The 21,582-nt window shown below is 42.0% G+C and overlaps 1 long non-coding RNA gene across 2 annotated transcripts in view; it reads right to left on the bottom strand.

The window, feature by feature from the left end:
* Window positions 1–21,177, bottom strand: part of LOC148116988 (uncharacterized) — a 131,790-nt gene extending 110,613 nt beyond the window's left edge. For both annotated transcript variants that reach the window (XR_015731624.1, XR_015731623.1), the window contains exon 1: window positions 21,128–21,177. This is a non-coding gene — a long non-coding RNA (uncharacterized LOC148116988). The remainder of the gene's footprint in view (window positions 1–21,127) is intronic.
* Window positions 21,178–21,582: the final 405 nt, after the last annotated feature.

Here is a 21,582-nt window from a genome sequence, read left to right as displayed (position 1 = left end):
CTATCCTATCCTATCCTATCCTATCCTTTCCTTTCCTTTCCTTCCCCCTTCCCTTCCCTTCCTTTCCTTTCTTTCCCCCTTCTCTTTTTCCCTTTCCCCTTCCCTTCCTTCCCTTCCCTTCCCTTCCCTTCCCTTCCCTTCCCTTCCCTTCCTTTCCTTTCCTTTCCTTTCCTTTCCTTTCCTTTCCTTTCCCCTTCTCTTTTTCCCTTTCCCCTTCCCTTCCTTCCCTTCCCTTCCTTCCCTTCCCTTCCCTTCCCTTCCCTTTTTTTCCTGCCCTGCCGTCTTTCCCTCTCTTATTAATTTATATTCGTGTTTATGTTCTCTTTAAAACTTTTAGTAAAATTTATATTTAAAAAAAAAGGCTGAGCCCAAATGTGCTTTGCTTTCTTAAATAAACTCCAGCCTAGTGAATGAATCCCACCCAGCTGACATTTTGTAAACATAGTAAAGCAAATGATTCCTATTCTAGGAACAAAACCACATACCAGAAAGATTCAGATTTAGAAAGGACCAACTGTGCAGGGCGCTGAGCAGAGGAACATAAGATGCTTCATGCAAAATCAAGTCTACCTAGCTGGTTCAGTAACGTTCATCTAGACCAGGTTAAAGTGTCCTATTGCCACGCTTTGTTGAACAGATCAAATGGTGGATTTCATACATCATGCTGTGCCGTGAACCTTGTTTTAGACGTTTCAAAGGGTTCGGTTCAGAATTCCTGTGAACTTAATCCATTATGAAATGACTTGGCCCAATGTGTGAACTCAACCTGCTGTTGATTGTCAGTGTTCCAGGCAGGAATAGGTTCACCTTCACCTGGAGATATTAGGGTGTGTGTGTGTGTCAAGCAACAGCTTCTCCTTCAAAGCAGATCTTCTACCGCTGAGCTATAGCTGCTCTCTATCATTTTCAGTATATATATTTGCTCTCTGACATCTTTAGGAAAAAGCCTCTTGACAAGCAAGGCTGAGAAAGATTTCTGCTGGTTCTTGATGTCAGCCACAGAAACAACACTAGAATAGAATAGAATAGAATAGAATAGAATAGAGTAGAGTAGAGTAGAGTAGAGTAGAGTAGAGTAGAATAGAATAGAATAGAATAGAATAGAATAGAATAGAATAGAATAGAATAGAATAGAATAGAATAGAATAGAGGAATGGAAACTATATGAGAAGAGAAGAGAAGAGAGGAATGGAAATTAGAATAAGAATAAGAATAAGAATAAGAACAGAACGGAACAGGATAGAGGAATGGAAATTAGATGAGATGAGATGAGAAGAGAAGAGAAGAGAAGAGAGGAATGGAAATTAGAATAAGAACAGAACAGAACAGAACAGAACAGAATACTTTATTGGGCCGTGTATGACTAGGAAAGAATTAGTCTCTAGTGCAGAAGCTCTCATTGTACATGCAAAACAACAGAGTAATAATAATCATAATAATGACACCAATAAGAGAAGGTGGTAGAAAAGATGAGAAGGATAATAGTAATACAGCCATCCTTCATGGGTAAATATGCTTAGACATAAGACCGTACTGTGGGAATTAGGTGTTCAGCAGAGTTGTGACACGAGAAAAAATAAATGTCTCTGTGTCTAGTTGTTTTGGCATGCAATGCCCTATTGTGCCATCACAAAAGGGAGGCAGTTGGAACACTTTATGTCCAGGATGCAGATATCTTCTCAGTCCTCCTTCTGAGTCATGCAATATACAGGTCCTCAATTGCAGGCAGGCTGGTTGCAACTGTTTTTTCTGCAGTCTTAACCAGGGGTGGACTGCTGAGGGTTCGCAGGGGTTCGGGAGAACCTCTAGCTAAGATTCTGTGCAGTGACAAATGGGCTTACCAGAAGTTCGGGAAGACCAGAAATGGGCCTGTTTCCAGCCTCCAGAGGGCCTCCGGAGCCTGGGGAGGCCGTTTTTGCCCTTCCAGAGGCTTGAAGAAAGCCTCCGGAGTCCAGGGAGGGCAAAAACACCCCCCACTGTGGTGCAGGAGGCTGACTAGGCCACGCCCACCATAGCCATGCCCACCCAGCAACTGGGCAGAGAACCCCTTGCTAAAATTTTTGAAGCCCACCCCAGGTCTTAACTACCTGTTGGAGTCTGTACCTGTCCTGTTTGGTTGCTGTACCAAACCAGATAGTTATAGAAGTACAAAAGAGATTTGGTTCAATGGACAACGGACTCAAAGCTTTATCAGGAGGCTGATTAATGTAAAGATCTGGGCAGCTGATTTTGCATAGTAATGTGTGCATGTCTGTTATCAATAGAACCCAGTCAACTACAGACATTAATCAACCTGTCAGCTTTTTGGGGAAAACTAGTGGCATAAATTCCATTAATGAGTCTTGTTTGCCTAAATCGGGATTTCTTCTGAGAGGCTGCCAGACACGACACCCTAATTTGTTTTCTTTATCCTAATTCAGTTGTTTGTGTTTATGTGCAGAGTGCATTACATCTATTTGCAGTATTTATCTCCAGGCTATGGCAGCCTTTACTACACTGTGAAGAGTTTGTGTTCCTCTTGATTTCCCCGGAGTAGGGCAGGAAAAATATATCTATGTTTGTGTGCTTATAAAGGTTGACTGGTGAACAAATTCTTCGACAGGGCAATTTTGAACGTTCTGAATGGCATTTTAAATTCTCCAGGTTCAGTGGAGTTTTTATTTATTTCTCCCCCCCCAACATCCTTTCTATTTGCCAGGAAAGGTAGACTTCATTCAGGAAAGCAACTTCATCTACCGAAAGTGTAACATTATTTGAGGGCAAGCGTCACTTTTAATTCCGTGGTTGCCAAGACGGGATGGTTTGGAATGAACAACAATGATATAATCTCCTTGCAGACTTCTCCCTGGAGTCTCAAGAACTGAATTTTCTGCTCTAGAACAGAATAACTTTAGTGTACTTTCAATGTACACTAATTGGCATACATTAAAAATGAAATGTTGTTGCATCCAGCTCTTAAAGCCATGATGGCGAACCTATGGCACACGTGCCAGAGGTGGCACCCAGCACCCTCTCTGATGGCACGCGAGTAGTCGCCCCAGTTCAGCTCCACCACGCATGCGCACATGCCTCCCGCCCAGCCAGCTGGTCTTCGGGTCCCTGCCACGTACGCGTGGGAGGCAGGGCACATGTGGGGGGCACACATATGCGCGCAGGGGAGAGGTGCGCATCAGTGGTGGGTTTCAAAAATTATTACTACTGGTTCTGTGGGTGTGGCTTGGTGGGCGTGGCAGGGAAGGATACCAAGGTGGCACAGTGGTTAGAGTGCAGTACTGCAGCTACTTCAGCTGACTGCTAGTTCAGCAGATCAGCAGATCAAATCTCACCGGCTCAAGCCTTCCATCCTTCCGAGATGGGTAAAATGAGGACCCAGACTGTTGGGTGCAATATGCTATTTAGTATATTGTTCTTTGGTGTAAGCCGCCCAGAGTCCTCGGAGAGTGGGCGGCATAGAAATATAAATAATAAAATAAATAATAAATACTGTAAAATCTCCATTCCCACCCCACTCCAGGGGAAGGATACTGTAAAATCTCCATTCCCTCCCCACTCCAGGGGAAGGATATTGCAAAGTCTCCATTCTCACCCCCACTCTGGGGCCAGCCAGAGGTGGTATTTGCTGGTTCTCCGAACTACTCAAAATTTCCGCTACCGGTTCTCCAGAACTGGTCAGAACCTCTGAAACCCACCTTTAGCGCTCATGCCCCAGGGGGCAGGGGGGCTGCACGACAGCTGTGTACGCATTGCATTTTGGGGGTTTGGATGCGTGAGCATGCGTGCTTTGGGCTCTCAGTCTAGAAAAGGTTAGCCATCTCTCTCTTAAAGGGTCACCACCTCCAATTTTACACTACATAGATATAACAAGATAAATCAATAGATAAATCAATAAATAAGTACCATGTTTCCCCGAAAATAAGACCCTGTCCTATATTTTTTTGAACCTTGAAATAAGCACTTGGCCTTATTTTCAAGGAGGTCTTATTATTTTGGGGCACGTGGAGCAAGACGGGGCTCCTCTTGCTGTCTTACCTGATTTCCAGCTCTGCCTTTAAATATTTTTGGGGAGGGCTTATTTTCAGGGGGAGGGCTTATTTTAGTGCATGCGCTCAAAAGCCCGATTGGGATTATTATCAGGGGATGTCTTATTTTCGGGGAAACAGGGTAAATACAAAATTATATATAGACCAACATATATTATATGACACAGAGAAATAACATTACAAGAAACAACACAGTTTAGTCCTATATGCTTATGATGAGAAAACCGGATCTTGTGAGTTTACCACACTAGTTTGTGAACTTGAAGTACAGGTGGTCTCCGACTGGCAACTATTTGTTTAGCAATTGTTCCAAGTTACAATGGCACTGAAAAAGTGACTTACGACTAACTGGTCCTCACACTGGTGACCACCGCAGCATCCCCAAGATCCAAATTCAGGCATTTTGTAACCTGCATGTGGTTAACAACAGTTGCAGAATCCCAGGGACCTGTGCTCTCCATTTGCAACCTTCCCAGCCAGCTTTCGACAAGCGAAGTCAATGAGGGAAGCCGTATTCGTTTAACAACTGCATGATTCGCTTAACAACTACAGATTCACTTAACCACTCTGGCAATAAAGATCACAAAATCTGGTGCAATTCAATGTCTATGGAGATTCTTAGTCATCCAGGTCATGGTTGTCCCAAAGGTGCTTTTTTCAAAAGGCAACTGGACTTTCTGGTTTTTCTTTGAAGATGTTTCACTTCTCATCCAAGAAGCTGCTTCACTTCTGACTGAACTGAAAAAGCTTCGGAACTGAAGAAGCTTCTTGGATGAGAAGAAAAATGTCTTCAGGGAAAAACAAAGTCCAGTTGCCTTTTGAAAAATGCACCTTTGGGACTTTTAACCGCTTCTGCTTAACAATGGATATTCTGTTCCCAGTAGTCTTAAGCGAAATACTACTACTCTGGGAGGAGGTTTCAAAGTATTTCTAGCAGGACTACCAGATTCTGTAACAGCTTTGTTCCTTAGGCCATCCATCTGGTAAACTCGCAAGATTTGTTTCTCTCACCATGTACATGTATATATCAAACTAGACTGTGCTGTTTCTCTGTGTCATATAGAATAGATTAGATTAGATTGGATTGGATTGGATTGGATTGGATTGGATTGGATTGGATTGGATTGGATTGGATTGGATTGGATTGGAATGGAATGGAATGGAATAAGATAGGATAGGATAGGATAGGATAGGATAGGATAGGATAGGATAGGACAGGACAGGACAGGACAGAACAGAACAGAACAGAACAGAATAGAATAATAGAGTTGTTAGGGACCTTGGAGGTCTTCTAGTCCAACTCTCTGCTTAGGCAGGAAACCTATACCACTTCAGACAAATGGTTGTCCAACCTCATCTTAAAAACTTCCAGTGTTGGAGCATTCACAACTTCTGGAGGCAAATTATGTAAATATATGTGGGTACATGCATAATTTTGTATTGATTGATTGATTTATCTTGTCATGTTTATGTTTATATTAGAGGTGGAGACCCTTTGAGAGTTGTATGCAACATAAATTCTATTCTATTCTATTCTATTCTATTCTATTCTATTCTATTCTATTCTATTCTATTCTATTCTATTCTATTCTATTCTATTCTATTCTTGCAGAAGGTTGGGGATTTCCCAAGCAAGTGGATACTTTATTCATTTTACCATATTGTATTATTTTTTTTTATAAAACCTAGCAAATTGGTTTTAATTCATAGTGTCTATAAATTCTATAAATGTCTACTCCAAAGTAAGTCGCTCTGTGGGTCAATATAATTCTTTTCAGGAAATTAATGGGATTGCAGCTTTAGTGTATTTTTGAGTTGTGAGCTGATTGTACCCCGCTAGTGCTCCTCTATGGATCGATAAACACATCAGTATATTTTTTTTTCTATGGTTTTAAGCCTCTGCAGATCATCAAAGGGACACCCAACATTACCAGAGCTTTGATCAAATTCAAAATTGAGGCATGAAGAAATTCTTCACTTCTGCTTGTCAAAATGGAATAGATTCCTCGCTCTGGATTCGCTTAATGACTGTATGATTTTTATTTTATTTATTTTATTAGTTCGATTTATATGCCGCCCTTCTCCGGAGACTCAGGGCGGCTTACAATGCATTAAGCAATAGCCTTCATACTTTTGTATATACCTGCTTAGTAGGGCTTTTTGACCCCCCCTGAGTGGTGTTTTATTTTATACAAAGTCAGCTTATTGCCCCCACAATCTGGGTCCTCATTTTACCTACCTCGGAAGGATGGAAGGCTGAGTCAACCTTGACCCTGGTGAGAATTGAACTCGCAGTAATTGCAGGCAGATGGCAGTTAAGTGCTACTTTAACTGCAGTTTTAGTCCGCTGCACCACCAAGGCTCTTTTCATTGAACTGCAGTGGTTTGCTTAACAGCCATGGCAAAAAAAAAAAAAAAAGGTTGTAAAAATCCAGTGAGACTCACTTAGCAACAGAAATTCTGCTCCCCAATTGCAGTCATATGTTGAGGACTACCTGTATGTGGCAAGAGAACATATGGGGTTGTTAGATAAAATCATTTAGTTGCAATATACAACGTACTTAGGGGTGGGATTGAAAAATTTAATAACTGGTTTGCTGTCCGGTTGCTGGGTCAGCGTGGCCATGGTGGCATGGCCTACTTGGCCTCCTGCACCACGGTGGGGGGAGGGGGGAACATTTTCATCCTTCCGAGGCTCCGGAGGCTTTCGTTGAGCCTCCAGGAGGGTGAAAACGGCCTCCCCTGGGCACCGGAGGCTGGAAACGGGCCCGTTTCTGCACTTCTGGTGGGCCTGTTTTTCACCCTCCCAGAGCCTTTGTGCTGTCCCTGCACTTACCTCGTATCCAAAATGGGCCACGTGGAGACTCCTGGGAGGGTTGGGGTGGGTGGGGTCAGCCAGTCCTTGTAACTACTGGTTCGGCAAACCAGATTAAAATTAACATTCTGTTCACCCGAACCGGTCTGAATCCCACCTCTGAACGTACTGTATATCTTTTAAAATAGTCAGGACATCCTAATGTCTCCTTAGTAACTGGACTTTTTCTTTCTAGTTCTAATATCATTCATCTCCTGCCATAAGTGGCATAAAATCCCCCTTAACTGGAAACTTCCATTGTGACTTCCAAATATAAATGCAGCAGAAAAAGTAATTTGCTACATAATCATAAATACTCACTAAAAACGAAGGTAAGAAATGGAGACACAATACAACATACTACAATAATTTTTGAAAGCATCAGCCCTACTGAAGTGTTTTGTTTTTTAAACTCAGAATCTTCCGCAGGGAAGGTAGATCGGCTTTAAGTGCCCATAAGAAACAGGAAATATATATATATATTTACATTAATGTGCAGCTTTAGCCTTTTATTAAAAAAACCTTTAGTGCTTCTTCTTAAGGTGAAAAGGGTCCTGGAACTGTGCAGGAGTGAAGATTCAAAGTTTATGCATTCTTTGTTTTATTTATATGCAAGATGAAATTAAGGTCACGTGAATTGTTAATACCACTTAATAATGCCTTGGTAAGGCCACACTTGGAATACTGCACCCAGTTTTTGTTGCCACGGTATAAAAAAAGATGTTGAGGCTCTAGAAAGAGTGCAGAGAAGAGCAACAAAGATGATTAGGAGACTGGAGGCTAAAACATATAAGGAACGGTTGCAGGAATTGGGCATGGCTAGTCTAGTGAAGAGAAGGACTAGGGGTGACATGATAACAGTGTTCTGATATCTAAAGAACTTCCACAGAGAAGAGGGGATCAACCTATTCTCCAAACCGGGCAGGATATGAAGTAATGGATGGTAACAAATCAAGGAGAGAACCAACCTAGAACCAAGGAGAAATTTCCTGACAGTGAGAACAATAAACCAGTGGAACAGTTTGTCTTCAGAAGTTGTGGGTGCTCCATCACTGGAGGTTTCCAAGAAGAAATTAGACAGTCATTTGTCCAGAATGATACAGGGTCTCCTGCCTGAACAGGGGGTTGGACTAGAAGATCTCAAAGATCCCTTCTAACTCTGTTATTCTTTTAAGTCGTTCCATTTTAGGAATCAAGCACTGCAGAAGGCCTTTTTTAAAAAATAAAATAAAATGGTTGACTGTTAATAGATTTCCAGATTTTCTGACTGAGTTACATTTATTCCTAATAAAAGAGCAACCTCATCCTATCAGAAATACAGTAGGCTTTCTAAGAATTATTCTGAGGAAGCATCAGTGGGTGGGTGGGGGGCAAAGTTGACATAACACATATGTTAGGGGAATTTTGGAGTCATATAGATTTCAGGAGGATTTTGTTCCAAAACATCTCTGCAACAGAGAAGTCTGTGGAGATTCTCAGTCATCCAGGTCATAGTTGTCTCAAAATGTACTTTTTCAAAAGGCAACTGGACTGGGTTTTTTTTTTTTTTTTTTTGAGGAAAAACATCTTCTTTCTCAAGGAAAAAACAGTCCATTCGCTTTTTGAAAAAAGTGCTTTTGTTGTTATAGAGAAGGCACACTTCCTGGGTCCCAATAGATTTTAATTACTTAAAATCTTTTGGGAAAAGTGTATTTTGTAAAACTAGCTAATAACACCACTTTTTTTTTTGGGGGGAGTAGTCCCATAAAATTATATATCAATGGAAAGGTAATTTAATCAAGAAAGTAATGTAATAACTTTTATGAAGGATTTGCTATTAGAATAGCAGTTACAGTATAAAGAAGAAAAGTGAAACATGTAGAAAAATGAGATATACAAAAATTATCACCATAGAAAAAACGAGATATACAAACATTATCACCATGTCAGCTAATACTTAGTTGGGTAGCCTTTAGCATGAATTACAGCCTTAAAACATCTTCCCATGGAGTGAACCAAGTCTTTTAGTTCTGCAGCTGTTATAATGTGAAACCAAGATTGAATGATTGCTTCTATTAACTGGGTTTTATTGCTGGGTCGCTTATGACTAACAAGTTTTAGTCAGCTCCACAGATTTTCAATTGGGTGAAGGTCTGGGCTATTCCCAGGCCATTCCAGCAGTGGAATATGATTATCTTGAAAGTCCAAAAAAAGTGGTGTTATTAGCCATCAAACCTCAAAAATACACTTTCCCAAAAGGTTTCTACAATTTTGGCCATTACTGTAGGTGCTGAAATGATGATCCTTATGAGAGATGCCTACAAACAAAATGAGCTGTGCTCAGTGATTGAGGATGTTCATAAATACAGGCAGTCCTCAATTTAGCCCAAAAGTGAGACATTTGTGAAGTGAGTTTTGCCCCATTTTATAACTTTTCTTGCCACAGTTGTTTAGTGAATCACTGCCGTTGATAAGTTGGTAATATGGAAGTTAAGTGAATCTGGCTTCCCCGTTGACTTTGCTGGTGAGAAGGTCACAAAAGGGGATCACATGACCCTGGGACACCGCTCCCCTCATAAATATGAAACAGTTGACAAGCATCTGAATTTTGATCATGTGACTATGGGGAAATCTCAGCCTACACCTATTGGGCCTCTGTCTCTTTAGAAGAAGTAACATTTACCAGCTGGTGTCAACCCTGAAGCGAACCTGGCTGAGGCTATCTTGGAGGCTTCAGGGTTGGCCCAGGGAAGAAGACGGGACAGGGAGGGGGGAAAATAGCTAACCGGGGGTTTATAGTCAAAACAAAGTTTTTCCTGTGGGAACCAAGGACATTCCAACAGGTGGCTGGGGAGAGGAGGAGTGAAGTAACCAAGCAACCGGCCAGCACCAATGCGACTGATGATTTGGGGGAAGGGGAAATTTTACTTTTTAATTAGGTGAAAACTGCAGGAACCTTCAGGGTCAGTTTTCACCAGTTGTGTCAACAAGAACTATCCAGTAAATCATTCCTTGAGGAATCTACTTGCCTTGGAGTTGTGTTTTCTTTGGGGGCATTACTTGGAATGCTGACAGCTGGTTTGCAAAAAATGGAACCCAAAATGCTAGATAACAATCCCTAGTTCTTGAAGGCAAGACTCAAATGGAGCATTTCTCCTAAGCTTTTCAATCCCTACAGATTAACAGATGACCTTATAGGTCATCTAGTCCAACCCCTCACCTAAGCAGGAGACCACACCATTTCTGACAAATGGCAGTCCAATCTTTTCTTGAAAGTCTCAAGTGATGAAGCTCCCACAACTTCCGAAGGCAACTTCTGTTCCATTGGTTGATTGTTCTCACTGTCAGGAAATTTCTCCTTATTTCCAAGTTGACTCTCTCCTTGATCAGTTTCCATCCATTATTCCTTGTCTGGCCTTCAGATGCTTTGGAAAATAGCTTGACCCCTTCTCTCTGTGGCAGCCCCTCAAATACTGGAAGACTGGTATCCTGTCTCCCCTGGTCCTTCTCTTCACTAGACTAGCCATGCCCAGTTCCTGTAACCATTCAACGTATACAGGGGTAGGGTCTACTTACCTTTACTACCGGTTCGCAACGGGGCTACGCATGTGCTTCTGCGCATGCGCAGAAGTATCCTGATGATGTCGGGTCGGTGGATGGAGCCTCCCGCTGGTTTTACTACTGGTTCTTGCGAACCAGTCCGAACCGGGGGCAACCCACCACTGATCGTATGTTTTAGCCTCCAGTCCCCTAATCATCCTGGTTGCTCTTCTCTGCACTTTTTCTAGAGTCTCAACATCTTTTTTATAGGGTGGTGACCAAAACTGCATGCAGTACTCTAGGTGTGGTCTTACTAGGGCTTTATAGAGTGGTACTAGTACCTCACTTGATCTTGATTGTATCCCTCTGTTAATACAATTTAGGATTGTATTGGCTTTTTTGGCTGCCTAAAAGTCCCTTACCGCAGCCTTGAGGATGAACGCTTCCTCATTCTAAATGAGCCTCAGAGTCAAATAATAATAATAATAATAATAATAATAATAATAATAATAATAATAATAATAATAATAATAATAATAATAATATATTCAACAACAAACAACATGAAACAAAATGGAAAATATTGCAATAACAACTGACATGATTGCAAAACAAGCAAAGAAAGTCAAGAACTGGAGTGCACCTGGTCTGGGCGAACTGCATGGATACTGGCTAAAACGCCTGACCAGCCTCCATTATCGCATGGCCACTCAATTTGATCAAATGCTTCAAAATGCAACAAGTGAAGAATGGTTAACAGCTGGCTGAACATATTTGATAATGAAAGATCCAGAAAAGGGAACAGAGCCAAGCAACTATCGCCCAATTACTTGTCTGCCAACAACATTCAAACTTTTTATAAGAATACTGGCAAATTCAGTATTCAATCATCTGATGGAAAACAATTTGTATCCAGTAGAACAAAAAGGAAATTATAAAAAATCAAGAGGAACAAAAGATCAGCTGCTCAATGACAAAATGGTACTAAAAAATGCAAAATGAAGAAAAACAAATTTAAATATGGCATGGATTGATTACAAGAAGGCATTTGACTCATTACCCCACAGCTGGATTAACACCTGTCTGGAAAACTTTGAAATCAGCAAAAATATTTGTACATTTTTGAAAGCAAATATGCAAAAATGGAAAACAATTCTAACTGAAAATGGGGAGAACATTGGTGAAGTCAACATCAGATGAGGAATCTTCCAGGGGGACTCACTTTCACCACTACTGTTCAACATTGCATTAATTCCATTGACAATAATCCTATGAAACACAAAATTGGGATACCAAATCTCAAGCCAACATGGCAAGATAAACCATCTACTATACATGGATGACTTAAAAATGTATGCAAAAAGCCCCACTGAATTTAAATTAATACTCAACACAGTTCAACTGTTCAGCAGAAACATCAAAATGAAGTTTGGACTTGAAAAATGTGCTATATTATCCATGCAGAATGGAAAAATGAAAAAAATAGAAGGAATAGAACTGGGAAATGGAAACATAGTAAAAGCATTAGCAAAGGATGATGGTTACAAATACCTAGGCGTATTGGAAGCAGATAACATCTTGAATGGAAAAGTCAAAGAGTCAACGCAAAAGGAATACATCAGGAGGGTCTGCAAAATATTAAAATCAAAGCTGAATGCTGGAAATATAATTAGAGGCATTAATACATGGGCAGTTCCAGTGAAACGCTACTCAGCAGGAATCATCAACTGGACTTTGGCTGAACTGGAAAACTTGGACTGGAAAATGTGCAAACTTTTGAATATGTACCATGCTTTACATCTATGAAGTGACATCGACAGGTTGTACCTGCCATGAAAGATAGGGGGCAGAGGACTATTGCAAATCCATCAAACTGTAGAAGAAGAAAAATGAAGTTTGAATGATTATGTGAACCAAAGTACAGAAAAATTGCTGCAGGCTGTGAAAACAGAGAACATTATAAAAACAACAGAAACAAAGGCAGAATATAAGGAAAAACAGCTGGATGACAGATTAAATAGATGGAAAACCAAAGCTTTGCATGGACAGCACTTGAAAAACATTGAAAGAAAATGTGATAACCACTTTACATGGGCATGGCTTAAGATGGGAACCATCAAGAAAGAAACGGAAGGTTTAATACTCGCTGCTCAAGAACAAGCACTACAAACTAATGCCACGAAAGCAAAGATACAAAAATCCACTGACAATCCAAACTGCCGACTTTGCAACAACAAAGTCGAAACTGTTTTACATTTAATATGTGAATGCATCAAAATCGCACAAACTGATTACAAAGCTAGACATGACCGGGTTGCTAAATTAATCCACTGGTCATTATGTAAAAAATACGACTTACCTGTATCCAAAAAGTCATGGGAACATAAAGTGGAAAAAGTTATAGAAAATGAGAAGATGAAGATCTTGTGGGACTTTCGAATACAGACAGATCGTCACTTGGAACACAACACACCAGATATCACAGTTGTTGAAAACCGAAATGTACAATTTATTGATATTGCGGTACCAGGAGATGCCAGAGTTGAAGAAAAAGAACTGGAAAAAATCATGAAATACCACGACCTGGCCATCGAAACTACACGGCTATGGATGAAACATGTAACAATGATACCCATTGTCATCGGGGCACTTGGTACCGTGTCCAAGAATTTTATAAGATACATCAACAAAATTGCAGCTTCTTGCAATAACACCAGTGGAACTACAAAAAACTGTGCTACTTGGAACATCGAACATCTTAAGCAGGTACTTGGTTGATACCTAGGATGCTGGCAGCAACCCGTATCAAGCATTAGCACCAGTCAATGGTATTTGTGATGCATTTTTGAATGTTCAGTTGACTGAGTTTCATGTTTAATGAATAAAGTAAATAATAATAATAATCATAACAACAACAACAACAACAACTGGGAACATCAGGCTGAGAAAGTTTTAGAGAATGAGAAACTCAAGATCTTGTGGGACTTCAGAATTCAGACTGACTGGCACCTGATACAACACACCTGACATAGCAATAGTTGAAAAGAAAAAAGTATGGTTCATTGATATTGCAATACCTGGTGATGCACGGATTGAAGATAAGCAGCAAGAAAAAATCACAAAGTACCGGGATTTGCAAATTGAAGTTGAGCGACTGTCGAAAAAGAAATCGTGTGTTGTCCCGATTGTAATTGGAGCCCTTGGAGCAATACCCAAAGGGCTACCCCGCTATTTAGAAATTCTAAATTTGCCGGACTTGAACATTTTGACTCTACAAAAAACCACCTTACTCGGAACAGCTTACATCCTCCGACGATACCTTAACAGTTCCTAGGTCCTTGGTTAGGACTCGAGCTGCTGAGCTATTAACCAGCCTCAAAGACTGTGAATTTCACTAAAGATTAAATAATAATAATAATAATAATAATAATAATAATAATAATAATAATAATAATAATAATAATAATAATAATAGTGTTCCAAAACTTTGACTTCCGAATACAGACTGACAAAGTTTTGGAACACAATACCCCGGATATCACGATTGTGGAGAAGAAAAAAGTGTGGATCGTTGACATTGCCATACCTGGTGACAGCAGAATCGACGAGAAACAACTTGAAAAAGTCACCAGATATCAGGACTCGAGAATTGAACTGCAGAGACTCTGGTAGTTCCAGTGGTACTTGGCACACTGGGTGCTGTGCCTAAAAACCTAGGCAAGCACTTATAAACAATTGGTGCTGATAAGATCACCACTGGTCAGCTGCAGAAGGCACCTTACTGGGATCTGCTCGCATAATTCGCCAATACATCACGCAGTCCTAAACGTTTGGGAGGTTTTCGACTAGTGATTTGGGATACGAAATCCATCATGGTCATCTCGTTTGCTGTGTATACTGTCAATAATAATAATAATAAAAAATGTAAAAAGAAATGAAGAAGGCTTGGATTTCTTATCATTAGAAACGTGGAAAAGCAATTGTTCTCTGTCTTATACAATGCCCAGCTTTCTGCTGTGTTATTCCTGGCTGGATTTGTCTTTTGTTGGGGGAAGAGAGGTATTAGATTTGATGCTTGATGCTAAATAGTGCCTTTGGAAGTACATTCATGCTGAGATGATGGCCGGGTAGGCTGCTCAATATATCGGAAGGTTAGCAAGCTCAAACCCCTCCCTCCCCCAAGTTGGAGCTAAGTGTTAACTCCCTCAAGGAAATCGTTTTCTGTAATTGCCCACTTCCCAAAGAAGAATAAAAATAGTGCCTTCTCATCTGCTTTGCTGTGTCATAGAGAGATAATATTTACAATTTATTTATTCCCTACCTTTATTATTATTTTTATTAATAACTCAAGGCAGCGAACTGTGGGAAGAAATGTCCATCTGGGTTCAGTGCCAAGTGGGGAGAAAGACACTGGAAACATGGAGGCTGTTTGGAAAGATGGTTTCAATGGTGGACAGGACCACATGGTTTTGAGGTCCTGGGCAAAAAAGAGCACATGGGTGAGAGAGAGAGAGAGAGAGAGAGAGAGAGAGAGAGAGAGGGAGGGAGGGAGGGAGGGAGGGAGAGAGAGAGGGAGAGAGGGAGGGAGGGAGGGAGAGAGAGGGGGGGAGGGAATCTTGGTTGAATCTTGCTGGGTGATGATGTAATGAAAGGGCTATTATGGCTCTGCTTGAAGGAAGTAGATCTTTGTTATGTAGAATAGATTGGCCCAGGCCTTAATGCCCATTGACAAAGGTTGGGTGGGGGCTGAATTTCTGCCTCCCTTTTAGGGGAAATATTCTGTCCTTTTAATATTTCCTAAAATATCTCATTTTCCTAGGAGAGGGGTGAGTGCTAACTTCCTACAGAACAATCCTAATACTCATTCCTCTCCCCGTAACTGCAACCCTGTGAAGTACAGGTTGGGCTGAGACCGACTGACTCGGCCAAAGTTACTCAACTGGCTTTTATGCCTAAGGTTGGACTAGAACTTACAGTCTCCTGGTGATTGGCCCAAAGTCACCCAGGTGGCTTTCATACCCAAGGCAGGACTAGAACTCATGGTCTGTAGAACTTGCAAAACTGTAGAATATTATGCCTCTCAGCTATAGCTTAGAGCAGTGTTTTCTCAAACTTGACAACTTTAAGATGTGTGGACTTCAACTCCCAGAAATCTCCAGCCAGCCCATGACAGAGTGGAATTCTCTGTGCTGTCTGGGGAATTATGGGAGTTGAAGTCCACACATCTTAAAGTTCCCAAGTTTAAGAAATAGTGGCTTGGATGGTCACCAGTGGACAACCCATATAAATGCAGATGTGCATTTTGGGTAAACTCTGTTTGGTCCTCAGGCTGCAAACAAAATCCCTCACTCAGAAGGCATCTAGTTTATGCATATCAGGCTCTGTTTGGTGGCTCATAGACCTGGACTGTATAAATTGACAGAACCGCTAGATGGCAGTGTAGAAAAAGAAAAATTTTGCAGCCTCTCTAGATTTTACACCCAATGTGATGGTTCTGACAAATAACCCCAAATTTAAGTGCTATAAATCCCACAAGTTCTAGTTTGTTTTGTTTTGTTTTTAAATTTGGGATCATGGGAAAGATTGTGCATGCAGCCATCTCCCAAAAGTCAAGCTCTTTGTCTCTAGGAGGTGGAGGTGATATGATAGCAATATTTGAGGGGCTGCCACAAGGAAGAGGGAGTCAAGCTATTCTCCAAAGCACCTGAAGGCAGAACAAGAAGCAATGGATGGAAAATTATCAAAGTGAGAACCAAGCTAGAAATAAGGAGAAATTGCTCCAGTGAGAACAATTAACCAGTGCAACAACTTGTCTCCAGAAGTTGTGGGTGCTCCATCACTGGAGGTATTCAAGAAAGGATTCGACAGCAATTTGTCTGGAATGGTATTGAGGGAAGACCCCCCCCCTCTCCTAGAAGAATGAAATATTTTGAGAAATAGTAAAAAGGCAGAATATTATATTTCCCTAAAGGAAGTGTAGGAAGAAATATCCTTCTGGGTTCAGCTCCAAGTGGGGAAAAAGACACTGGAAACATGGAGACTGCTTGGAAAGATGGTTTAATGGTGGACGGGATCACATGGTTTGAGTTCCTGAACAGAAAAAGGGCAAGATGCTGAGCGTGCCTTGGTTTTATGCCCCCTCTGGCTCTGAACTTCCTGGGGCACAGGAAGGGTATTCTGTTTGGTTGTCAGACTCCCAGGGGGTGGGGGTCTTAGTCAGCCTTGCTGGCTGATGTAATCTTCTCAGGTGTCATGTGGTGAGTTTCTGTTGCTAGATGGGTCCTATTGTGTTGCAGATGATGGTCCATTGACAAAGGTGGGGGGAGGCAGGAAGCTGCTTTGTCTTTAAAACATGTTTCTCCATTTCTCATCCAGGGAAATATATTCTGCCTTTTTAATATTTCCGAAAATATTTGAGTTCCTGAACAGAAAAGGGGCGAGATACAGCGAGTCCCCAGGTTTTATGCTTTCTCTGGCTTTGAACTTCCTGGGGCCCTGAATGAGTATCCTGATTGGTTTTCAGACTCCCAGGGGGTGGGGGTCTTAGCTAGCCTTGCTGGCTGATGTAATCTTCCCAGGTGCCATGTGGTGAGTTTCTGTCTAGATGGGTCCCATTGTGTTAGTTTCTGTTGCTATTGTGTTGCAGATGAAGGTCCATTGACAAAGATTGAGTTTCTGCCTCTGGCCCATTAACAAAAGGGTGGGGTCAGGAAGGTGGGAGCTTTGTCTTTAAAAACATGCTTCTCCATTCATTCTTCTAGGAAAGGGGTGGATGCTAACTTCCTAGAGAAGAATGGAGAAACATGCTCTTGGAGGCAGAAAGAGACAGATCCCACCTTTCTTAATAGCCCCCAGCAGATATTAAGAAAGACTGGGCCATCCTATCTACAACACAAAAGACCTCCAGTTCCAGGATGATGGGATTAAGACATGGCCCTCCAGGACATAATAGGATTAACCCACTAGCAGCAGAACTCACTACATTCCACAATCTCCTAAGGACATTGCATCAGCCAAGCTTTAACCAAACCTGGGAGCTCAGACAAACTCCTAGGATTTGTACCAGTGGTGGGTTCCTCCCAGTTTGGCCTGGTTCCTCCGAGCCGGTAGCGGTGATGATATGATGTCACCGAACCGGTTCTGCCCCCTCCCCGCCTTCCCCTCCCCCCGCGTTATTCTTACCTTTTATTTGGCCCCACCTCCAATCTATTGCTGCCTGCTGAGTCCCAGCTGATGGACTATAAGAAAAAACTGTTTAAACTCTTCCCGCAAGGCTTCAAAGGGCTGCCCTACAGCTGATCAGTGGTAAAAGGCAGTTTTGTGGTAGACCGGTGCTTGCAAAAATAAATGGGTAGACCAGTCCCTGCAAAAATACATGAGTAGACTGGTGCCTGCAAAAATAAATGGGTAGACTGGTACAGCTCTGCAAGCAGTTAAAAGCCTGGTAGACCAGTAGCTCTGCTAAATCCTAAGAATTGTCACATGACCATCAAGCCATGCCCACAAAATAAACCACACCCACAGAACCGGTAGTAAAAAATTTTAGAACCCGCCCCTGATTTGTACATGGCCCCATTGGAGTCTGACAACAGCCAACAGAATACATGTTCTTGCACAGGAACAGGAAGCTCAAGTTCAAAGCCCAAGAGAGGGTATAAATACCCCTCACTCTCAACCCTATGTGGTCAGCTGCCCAGAACTCATGTGGTTCTGTTTCATTAAATCATCTTTCCAATCAGCCTCCATGTTTCCAGTGTCTCTCTCCTGGCTTGGAACTGAACCAGATGGATATGCCTCCCAACAGTATAGGGTCTCCTGCTTGAGCAGAGGGTTGGACTAGAAGACCTCCAGGGTCCCTTCCAACTTTGTTATTCTGTATAGCTGATATTATGGAGTGTTAAAATATAGAACCTCTCAACAGAGCTTTCTGCTCAAACGGATGATTACAAAAGAAAATGAGTAGACTGTAGTATTGATTTCCTGAAAGTTTGCTGCTCTTCTTGTTAAAGTATGTTGGAAAAGAAATTGAGTCCTTTTAAACCAAGAAAAAGAGTTGGTGGGTGATGAGTGACCTTGCATTTCCAAAAGCAAGAAAAAGTTTGGTCTGATGATTAAGGCACCAAGGTAGAAACCTGGAGACCATGAGTTCAAGTCCTGCCTTAGCCATGAATGCCAGCTGGGTGACTTTGGGCCAACGGCACTCTCTCTCTCTCAGCCCATCCCACCTCATAGGGTTGTTGTTGTGAGGAGAAAGGTGTATGTGGTATGTTTGCTGCCTTGAGTTATTTATAAAAATAATAGAGGAAGAATAAAACACATCTAAATAAATGAATGTCAGTAAGCAATGCCCAGAGCCAGCCCATCCTGAGCAGCAGTGATCTCAGCCAGCAGGGGTTTCATTTCTTTATTTAATCCTATCCCCCGCTTTTTAAAAGAAGATGAAGATCTTGGTTCTGCTGGATTTGAGGCAAAGAATGGGAGGAAGGAAATTAACCCTGGGTCAATATTCAATACTTGAGGGGCTGCCACAGAGAGGAGGGGGTCAACCTGTTTTTCAAAGCCAGTTGTGTCCCTTTCTGGATCGGGACTCGTTAAATACGGTCACTCATGCCCTCGTCACTTCCCACCTGGACTACTGCAATGCTCTCTACATCGGGCTCCCCTTGAGGAGCACCCGGAGGCTCCAGCTGGTCCAGAATGCGGCCGCACCGGTGGTTATGGGAGCGACGTGGTGCTCCCATGTTACCCCCCCTCCTGCGTGAGCTGCGCTGGCGCCCGGTGGTCTTCTGGGTGTGCTTCAAGGTTTTGGTTATCACCTTTAGAGCGCTCTATGGTTTAGGACCGGGGTATTTACGAGACCGCATTCTGCCACCAGTAGCCTCTCACCGACCAGTACGCTCCCATAGAGAGGGGCTTCTCAGGGTGCCGTCGGTCAAACAATGTTGACTGGCGGCCCCCAGGGGGACAGCCTTCTCTGTGGGGGCACCCGCCATCTGGAACGAGCTCCCCCCAGAGATATGGAGGATCCCGGATCTGCGCGCTTTCCGCCGTGTCCTCAAAACATTCCTATTTCAGCAGGCTGGCCTGGCCTAACTTTTCTTTTAAACTGTTTTTTAAATTTTAAATTTGTCTTATAAATTGGGGTGTTTTAAATTTGTTTTCTGGGCCAAATTATTTAATTGTATTTTAAATGGTTTTTTAACGTTTGTATTATGTGTATTTTATCTTTTGGCTGCTCACCGCCCTGAGTCCTTCGGGAGTAGGGCGGTATATAAATTCAATAAATAATAATAATAATAATAATAATAATAATAATAATAATAATAATAATAATAATAATAATAATAATAATAATAATAATAAAAATAAAAAAGCACCTGAAGTCCAGACAAGGCATAATGGATGGAAACTGACCAAGGAGAAATTCAACCTAGAAATGAGGAGGAACTTTCTGTCAGTGAGAACAATCAACCAATGGAACAGAAGTTGCCTTCGGAAGTTGTGGGAGCTTCATCACTTGAGACTTTCAAGAAAAGATTGGGCTGCTGTTTGTCAGAAATGGTGTAGGGTCTCCTGCTTGAGCGGGGGATTGGACTAGGTGACCTATAAGGTCCCTTCCAACTCTGTTCATCTGTTAATCTGTTAAAAAAATATTTCCTCTAGGCTGGTCGGTTACTTGAGAAATTTATGTGGGCTAGTGGACACCCCCTCCTCTAAGATTTTCTCTAGCAAACTGGTGGTTTTTAATTTATCATTTATCAGATTGTTTTGGGGAAAGTGAGGTCTGGTTCTTTTTTTTTTTTTTTGAAGTTTTAGGATTGTTCTGTTTAATTGTGGCTTTATTTTTAAATGTAATTTGGTGTTTTGTATTGATTGCTTTCCTAAATTTAAATTTTAAAAAATCTGCTTTACTTTTCTGTTATACCAACACTCAAGCCCTCCTTCCCCCCCTCCCAAATACACAACCTAAAGCATAGGAGAACTTTCCTGGCATTGAGAACAATTAGTCAGTGGAATGGCCTGTCTCCAGAAGTTGTGGGTGCTCCAACACTGGAGGGTTTTAAGAAGAGACTGGGCAGCCATTTGTCTGAAATGGCATAGGATCTCCTGCTTGAGCAGGGGACTGGACTAGAAGACCTCCAAGGCCCCTTCCAACTCTGTTATTCGTTGTTGCCAGAGATTGCCAGGAATTGCATATGTCTAGTCTAATGAAAAGAAGGACTAGGGGTGACATGATAGCACTCTTCCAATATTTGAGGGGCTGCCACAAAGAAGAGGAGCCCAATCTATTTTCCAAAACACCTGAAGGCAAGACAAGAGCCTTGGTTGCACAGCAGACAAAAGTGCTGTTAAGTAGCATCAGCTGCCTGCAATTACTGCAAGTTCAAATCTCACCAGGCTCAAGGTTGACTCAGCCTTCCATCCTTCTGAGGTGGGTAAAATGAGGACCCGGATTGTGGGGGCAATAAGATGACTTTGTATAAAAAAGGACACCGCTTAGTGGGGGCCGAAAGGCCTACTAAGCAGGTATATACAAAAGTATGAAGGCTATTGCTTAACGCATTGTAAGCCGTCCTGAGTCTCCGGAGAAGGGCGGCATATAAATCGAACCAATATAAAATAAATAAATAATATAAGAAGCAATGGACGAAAACTAATCAAGGAGAGAAGCAACCTAAAACTAAGGAGAAACTTCACCAGTGGAACGGCTTACCTTCATAAATTCTGAGGGCTTCATCACTGGAGCTTTTCTAGAAGAGATTGCACAGCCATTTGTTCAGAATCGTATAAGGTCTCCTGCTTGAGGGAGTTGGACTAGAGGACTTCAAGATTCCTTCCAACCCTATTGTTCTAGAATTCTAGAATGCTGAAAGGCAATAGTGAAGTATTGGAAGAGAGATGTGTGTCCTGGCCGGTCTTCCCAGAAGCTCTTGTTTTGTTTGTTTGTTTGTTTGTTTTATTAGATTTATATACCGCCCTACTCCCGCCCACCTTCCCAGGAGTCCCCACGCAGGCCGTTTTGTATGTAGGTAAGTGCAGGGCGCATGCGAAGCTTTGGGGAGGGCGAAAAACGGCCCTACCAGAGGCTCAGGAAGGCCAGAAATGGGGCCATTTATGGTCTCCAGAGGGCCTCCTGGAGCCTGGGGAGGCCGTTTTTGCCCTTCTGGA

This window comes from Pantherophis guttatus, chromosome 1 (assembly GCF_059756535.1).
Source record: "Pantherophis guttatus breed Tessera chromosome 1, ASM5975653v1, whole genome shotgun sequence".
Classification (NCBI taxonomy): Eukaryota; Metazoa; Chordata; class Lepidosauria; order Squamata; family Colubridae; genus Pantherophis; species Pantherophis guttatus.
The sequence above is the reverse complement of the archived record's forward strand: the minus strand, read 5'-3'. Positions and strand labels throughout refer to the sequence as shown.